Below are 8,678 nucleotides of genomic sequence, written 5' to 3'. Positions count from 1 at the left end.
GCGCAACATGTCAGCACAAGTGAATAGTAAAGCACACGTATACATATTACATGGAAAGACTATCACTTGGTTTGGGATAAGCAACAATATAAGATGAGATAATGCATATGTGTGAAAACCAAACACTGACATCAAATGACATTTCTAATACATTTAAATAGTGCAGTAAAAGTGATTGAAGCTATGCTGATTTAGTGAAAGTACACTGACAGTATAGATTAGGTAAAGCTTATACTGTGTCAAAGTGACTCAAATGAATCAGATTATCATGTTGCACTATACTTGAGTAATCCGTATAGGAGAGAGCATGATAACTAAATTACAATTAACAGACTGTGATACATACCATTTGGTTTTTAACCAATCCGTCACCATCACCGATCCCTCGGATTCCGAATCCTTTGGGGCGCCTTCGAAGCTTTGTCAACCACCTTTCTCCAGTCCTCGCGTCTCTCAGCCGCTCTCAGGGTGTCTCTCAGCTCCATGCCTGTCCACTCTCGAATGTTGTCCTCCCATCTCTTCCTTTGTCTGCCTCTTCTTCTTCCTCCCCTCACTGTGCCTTGTAAGATTGTTTTAGCAAGACCAGAGGAGCGTGTGACATGACCAAACCACTTCAGTTTTCGTTGTCTGGCGAGTGTTTGAAGGTCAGTCAGTATAGGGCCCGATTTCAATGCGGATGCGTCTCTTGACTTCATTCGTGATGTGGTCTTTGTATGAGATGCCTAAGAGTCTTCGGAAGCACCTCATTTCTACAGCTCTTATTCTTCTCTCTAAGTCTGCTGTGAGGGTCCATGATTCACATGCATATAAGAAGATTGACATGACCAGAGAGCGCATCAGTCTGATTTTGGAACATGGCGATTTTTCTGTTTCTCCAGATGGGTTTGAGCTTGGTCATTGCGGCTGTGGTCTGGGCAATTCTTGACAGTATTTCTGGTTTTGATCCCTCGTCTGTCACGGTAGATCCCAAATATTTGAATCTGTGAACATTTTCAAGTTTCTGGTCTTTGATTTTGATTTCTGATGTGAAGTTGCTGTTTGTCATCACTTTTGTTTTTTCCCCGCTGATTTCCATACCAAATTTTGTTGATTTTTCTTCTAAGCGGTTCACTAAGTCTGTTAGTTCTTGCTCGTGACCAGCTAATCCATCAATATCATCAGCGAAGCGCAAGTTTGTGATTGTTCGCCCTCCAATGCTCACTGTTCCTTCATGTTCTTCTAGTGCTTCTTCCATGATTCTCTCAAGAAATAGATTAAAGAGAGTAGGGGAGAGCAGGCAGCCCTGGCGCACACCGACCGTCGTCAGAAACCAATTAGCTATGTTGTTGTTGTGAAACACTGCACTTGTTGCATTCTCATAGAGGCTCTGTACGACTTTGATTAGGTTGGCATTGATGTTGTAGAGGTTCATAGTTGCCCACAGTGCAGCGTGCCAAACTCTGTCGAATGCTTTCTTAAAATCGATAAAGACATGATAGAGGTCCTATTGATGCTGGAGATATTTTTCCATTATGAGTCTTATGTTGAAGATCTGCTCTGTTGTACTGTGTCCAGGTCTGAATCCAATTTTAACCAATAACTGATATTAATCAAATACTATCTTATAATCACAACAGAATACTACACACATCTAAGAGTACTGAGAAGCAGTGAAGCACTGTAGCAGTACAATTGATATCAGCATGTAAAATAATACATGAATAATAAACAAGATATTCAATGGCTTTGATAAAATATTGGCAAACTGTGAGAACAGATGGTATTCAGTGCACAGCCCAAAGGTTGGAAGAATCATCAGGGCTTAACCATTAAGTGGTGAATAACTTACACAAGTTATCTGTTTTGTGCCGAACATGAACAGTGTAGTACAGCCTGTGTTCAACATTTAAATCTCCTCTGCTCAACGTGGAACAAGTAACCTAACCTTCATCAGTGACAGCAAATGAGAAAGAACGCTTCATATGCACTCACTAGAACATTCTCAAACAAACTATTGGTGTCCAGAGACGTCATTGACTGTGACGTTAAGAAGAATTAAATGGAATACTGCTACAAGCATATGAGGACATGGCGATTTTCTAGATCAATCATAGCCGGGCTGTGACTACATGTCAACGCAATAACTGAACAAAGCAATATCAACACACACTCATATGAACACAAATACTGTGTCAAAGAATACAATTTACAAATCATCAGCACATTCTAAATGGGATGGTACTTACACCAATACGTAACGAGATGTCAGCCTCTGGGACAACGCACACACACACACACACACACACTGCTTGCGACATGACAAGAGAGAGAGAGACAGTGGGCTCTCTAGTCAGCAACTGACCAGGTAGAACATGACCACTGATCACCCACTCCGTCTCTATGCAAGTTAAGCGGACTGCACTGACGCAAGTGTGGCCTGTGAAACAAAATTTGCTTTGCAGTGTGTTCGTTACCAGGTGTTCAGTGATAGATTTCTAAATTATTCCTGAACCAATTTACGTCGGATAGGTCGCAAAAGAAACAGCTCAACACCTACTTTCTAATGAGTATAAAATGAAGTGTTGATTATTTATGATGAATTTATAATCTTAATTTAAGTCACCTGAAAAAGGTCAGTTTTAGCGAGCTCGTCGCTGAAAATTACAAACTGCGTTAAATCAATTTAACGTAGGTAAACATAAATGGAATAGATTTAAGATAGAATTGCGATGATTCTGCCAGCATATAATAATTGCAGTTTACTGATCAACGAAAGAGATATTAATTAAATACACTGCATCAGAAACACAAGTTCCAGCTCAGCCAATGGCGTACAGCGAACTGGTTGTGGTGTCCTGTGGCAAGCAGGACAAAATGACGTAAGCTTAGCGTCAGTTGAAATCTTTAGACTGACGAACGATTAGACTGAAATTGAGCATGCTTCTAATTGATTAAAGTCTGTGTGTAAGCACAACAAATATAATATTACAGTGAACGATACAGAGACTTGATTTAATAGATGTTTAGAGAATAGGTTTAGAATGGGCTTTGCATTTAAACCGGGAATGACGTCACTCATTCTGCGCAGGTCATTGAAGACCAGCTGTTAGTTGCGAAAACGGCGTCTGCTATAGTGGTGTGGTAAACAGTCAGTGAAGCCAGCCTAGCACTTGGCTACATTTACATATACATATGAATATCCACGTTTCGTCAGTGTGCACACACATTCACCTACAGTAGTACTGTATTACGTATAAATCACAAACACCTTTCACTTAATTCGTCACCACATTAACTCTCTCAGTACGGCCAGTCCTCTCTTCTCCTCTACACAGACCCCTCGGATGTCCAGTGGGTGTCTGAATGACCCAACCTTTAGCTTCCGTCGTCAGAATTCTGGTATTCTTTGTCAGCATTCACCTCTTCAGTATAAGAGCCTTCCGCTTGCAATATTTTGATGATGGTAACTGGGGTGAAACGCTGTTAACGTCGTCTCTTTCGTCGTTCGTATGGAGAGAGTTAAAGTGTATTAAATATTCAAAACCAAAGATTCTATCTCAATATCTATCTCTCTCATACTGTGTTATTCAATAATCACACACACATATTTCGTCAACACATTTGAGCATACGACACACTCGAATGCAACGATCACACACACACACACACACACACACACACACACAAGTAAAAAGGGGTATATTGTGGTTTCCTTCAAGGGCGTTAATTCAGGACATGGCGATCCATCATTCAGTTTCCATAGCCTTCACACCCAGGGATTCCAAAGAACTGCATCTGACCAAGAACACCGAAACCAAGACTCAGTCTCCGACAAAATTTCACCCACGACAGCACTACTTTCCGACGAAGACACAAGACACGACACAGCTTCTGTATCTTCACAAGCGGGAACAAGGAACTGACACCGAGTTGCCAAAAAGAACTCAATCAGAAGACACTGCTGACCTAGATAACACCCTTCCCCAGACGAAGACACATGACACAATGATTGACGACAAAACAATCCTCCACAGGTCCACACCCAATAACACAGGACTGGAACTGACGACTGAAGAACAAAGAAACAAAGAATGAAATCAATTAAACGACAGCATCTCTATCTCCACGCAACCCTCTAGTCGCGGCAGAGTAATCGACATGACGATTGTGGACGTCAACAGGATGATGACGATAAACTGGTAAACACAACGCGAACCCCGACAGCACCTCTCTTGGACGAAGACACAGGACACGACAAAACTTTCTTGAAGTCCACACACGGGAACACAGGATTTGAACTGACAATGAAACACCGAAACGAAGAATACACTTACAGGACACTTAACAAGCTGAACCTCAACAAACACCAAAGTCAGTGGAATATCTTGGCAAGACAGCATGACCGCATGATTGAAGAAGTACTCCTCCTAGATGACGACACGTAACACGATTCACTACACAGTTCTTTGACGTCTACACGCAGGACTGAAAAACATGGCTGTCTTTCTGTCTGTCTCCTCCCATTCCGGCTTTCTCTCTCTGAGAGACACAGACAGACAGACAGACAGACAGAGGAGGCCTCCATGATCTTTGTGAAAAAAAACAACCCTACAGAATCATCAGACGTTTAATGAGAGGCACTGATAACAAACCGAATATCAGGCTGTTCAGATTGTCATAATCATCATAAATCGACAGTAAAAGCGGGAGAGTCGGCCGCCGGTACTTTACAGGAAAGGCAATCCCATCGCGGGACCACATGGAAGTACAACCTGGTTTTTTTTTTTTTTTTTTTTAATGATGATAGATAGACGGATACATACATACATACACACATACATACATACATATATGATTTTCATTTAAATTCAGTTCAATTTCATTTCAGTATTATTATTATTATTATCATTTTAGCGCTGGATCTTGTGCAGGGACAACTTGAAATCAAAGTGCTTTCACACCGGTCATTCACTCGCATGCGTAACTCTAAACTGGAGAAATAATAATAATAATAATAATAATAATTCATAACTTTTCTATGGCGTGATGTCCAGTACTAGTGCTGCTCAAATCGCCTTACATCATCGAGCCAGATATAAACATAACATAAAACATTACAACAGCTCAATCCAATGCGTTCGCAGAATGGATAAAAAAGCATGATCCACCAAACAATAAAAATATCAAGTAAATAATGCTTAGATTAAAAAGAAATACATTCCTTAAAAACATACATCTTTTAGACGCAGACATACATGCGCGCGCGCGCACACACACACACACACACACACACACATGCACGTGCGCGCCCAGACACATCAAACATCATCTGCACTAAAACAGGATTACGAGAGTATAAATATCTCTAACATAAAACTGCATGTGGCGAGCAGACTTTGGACTATCCAACCAGCTGAGTACACAAATGTTTGCGGAAAAGGTGCGTTTTCAGATCTGACTTGAAGGTCTGGAGATCAGAAGCATTTCTGAGGGACGATGGCAGAGAATTCCAAATTTGGGTACTTGAGCCCTAAAAGACCTTTTCCCTGCACATTTCAATTTAGTTCTTGGGACTTTAAGTAACAGTTCAGAACTGGATCTTAGCGTTCTACATGGTTCGTACGTTTCCAGCACGGGGGAGAGATACGGGGGGAGAGATTCATCAAAATGTCGGAAGGCAAGTGTCGCTAGTTTATAGTGAATGCGGGACTCTATAGGAAGCCAGTATAACTGATGCAAATGAGGTGTGACATGATCAGATTTCTTTTTTGCTAGGACAAGTCGTGCAGCATTGTTCTGTACTTTCTGTAGTCTAATAAGAGAGGAAGATGGTAAACCTGCTAAGGTAGAATTGCAGTAATCTAGTCTGGACAGGACAAAACAGGAAACCAACTGAGCCATGTTTTTCTCCGTTAAGTATGGTCTGACTGAGGCAAGTCTGTGAAGATGAAAACTGCATGAGCGACACAGGGATTTAATGTGATCAGCCACGGTCAAGGTCTGATCAATATGTACACCTAGGTATTTAGCTGATGTTGGAAATGTAACTGTAGAAGTGCCGAGAATGACTGGGCCCTTTTTTTATTTCACTGAGGCGAGCTCGGTCTCCTACAGCTAAGAGCTCGGTTTTCTCTTCGTTAAGTTTTAGCTTGTTTCTGTCCATCCACACCTTTACATCAGCCACACAGGCTTCCGTCTCATTGATGACTGTTTTGAAGTCAGATTGTGGAGCGGCTTTTTGTAACTCAGTGTCATCAGCATACTTATGGTAATCAAATGAATGACTTTTGATGTCAGACAAAGTATGAGTATATAAAGTGAATAAAATAGGTCCCAGAACCGATCCCTGAGGGACACCAAATACAAGAGGGATAACCTTCGAAGCGGTAATTTACTTTAACGAATGACTTTTGATGTCAGACAAAGGCTGAGTATATAAAGTGAATAAAATAGGTCCCAGAACCGATCCCTGTGGAACACCAAATACAAGAGGGATAACCTTAGAAGTGGTAATTTACTTTAACGCGGAGCTGACGGTTTGAAAGATCTGATGAAAACCATTCAAAGCAGTAGATCGAATGAAAAAGGCAGTGCACAGACTGTTGATGAGAATTTGGTGGTCAATTGTATTCGCAAATGCTGCTGACAGATCTAGGAATGAATGCCACTAAGGATGCAAGGGGGTTTTTTTGGTCTGTATTGAGAGAGAAGACTGTCTGGAACAGATAGAAGAGCTGTTTCTGTGCTGTGGTTTTTTCAGTCGGCTGACTGATAAATTTTGAGTAGACCGTTTTTCTCTAGATGTTCCTGTGACTGATGTAACACAACTTTCTCAATAATGTTAGAAATGAATGACAGATTAGACACGGGTCAATAGTTCTTTAGTTGATTCGAGTCCAGATTGTGCTTTTTCAAAAGTGGGGTGACAATAGCCAATGAGAGATTCATCAACAGTGCCTGACTCTAGAGAGTAGTTTACAATACTGGTGATCAAGGGGAGAAGATCATCTAGACATATCTTTAAAAGGTTAGATGGTAATGGATCCAAATCACAGTTCTTATTTCGAGAATAAAGAATAAAATCTCTTACAGTCTTCCAGATATTGTTCTAAAATATATCATTAAAACCCCTTTAAATTCATCAAACTGATTCTCTGGTGGACAAGCATGCAGTTCATGTCGGATGTTAGCGATTTTATCAGTAAAATATGTACAAAAAGCATCAGGAAGATCCTGAGGAGGAACTTGGGTCTTTTGGCAGTAACAGTTCTTTGCTTTTGCCAGTCAGTTGGTTTGAAACTTCATATAGCTGTTTGGACGTGGAACACTGGCAGATGGAAACACTAAGTGTTGACGTTTTGCGGTGGTCTGCACAGCGTTCAGTGTGTTGCGCTCTTTGACATAGATTTCACGGAAGACTGTCAGTTTGTTGGAGCGCCAAACGTGCTCGGCTTGTCGTTCCCGACGCTTGGCGGCCCGCAGTTCATCGGTCATCCAGGGAGCAGAGGGACGGTCAGTAACAAGGCGAGTGGAGAGAGGGGCATGCTTGTCAGTATCTGACGGAGGCCGGTGTTGTATATGAGATGAGTTTGAATGATTTTCCTGCACAAGGGATTTGATGTCAGCGTGGAAAAAATCAACATTAATCATTTTGGTGTTTCGCGATGTTGCAAGGCGTTTTTCTCGTTTAAGTCTCTTAAAAGGGATGTTGTAAATGGCTGCCATGTGGTCAGCAAGGGCAAAGTCCAAAACCTGAAACAGGGGGGCGACTGAGTATATTCTCCCGAACCCACAAGCCAGTCAAGTGTGTGACTGACCATGTTTGTGGGTGGGTTCACTTATCAGTTGTTTTAATCCGTGGTCGTGGAGCAGAGAATGCAAACGTAAGATGTCAGAATTGTTGGTCTGTTCATAATGAAAGTTAAAATCACCTGTTAAAACTAAGTCCCCTGCATCTAAGGTGTACTTATCAAAGAGATTGGAAAGTTTGGTGATACAGTAAAATCCTGGAGACTACATTTATTATGTCGACTTGGTGGAGGTCTATATACACATATAACATGGTACACATAGTTATTGCTCTCGAACTTAAATGCTACGCCCTCAAACGATGTGTTGTCGAGGGTTTTGAACGTACAAACATTTTGAATATGGCTCCACATTATAGCTGCTATACCACCCCCTTTTCTAACTTGTCTGGGGAACGATTTCGATTATTATTTCGATTTCGGTATCCTTGCGCTGTTAGCGGTACCATGAATGATTCGCCCCCCTCTTCCTACAGCCATGTTTCAGTTAACATAACAATATCAAAAGCATTGTCAACAATTACGTCGTGGATCGAAGATGCCTTCTGTCGACATGACCGAACATTGACACACATGAGTTTCAGATGTGACGGGTGGAAAGGTGTCTCAATCGCTTGTACATTCCTCTCAGGGTGGATATAAACCAGGTTAGAAAAGTTTACTCTCACCTTTTGCCTCTTGTGTGATTTGGGTTCAGAACTGTTTGCACTGCCTTGAATGACGTGTATCACTTTCCTTTTCCCTGTCCATCCCCTACGAGATCGTTTTTTGCGGGGGAGGTTGTAACCAGTGTTTAAGTCTTTAAGACGTCGTATCACATCTTGACATAACACAGTGTATGTGCGCTGATCCAACCGCAAGCAGCTGATGTCGAGAATACTTAATTGTATG

The sequence above is a fragment of the Babylonia areolata genome, chromosome 5 (assembly GCF_041734735.1).
Source record: "Babylonia areolata isolate BAREFJ2019XMU chromosome 5, ASM4173473v1, whole genome shotgun sequence".
NCBI lineage: Eukaryota > Metazoa > Mollusca > Gastropoda > Neogastropoda > Buccinidae > Babylonia > Babylonia areolata.
The sequence above is the reverse complement of the archived record's forward strand: the minus strand, read 5'-3'. Positions refer to the sequence as shown.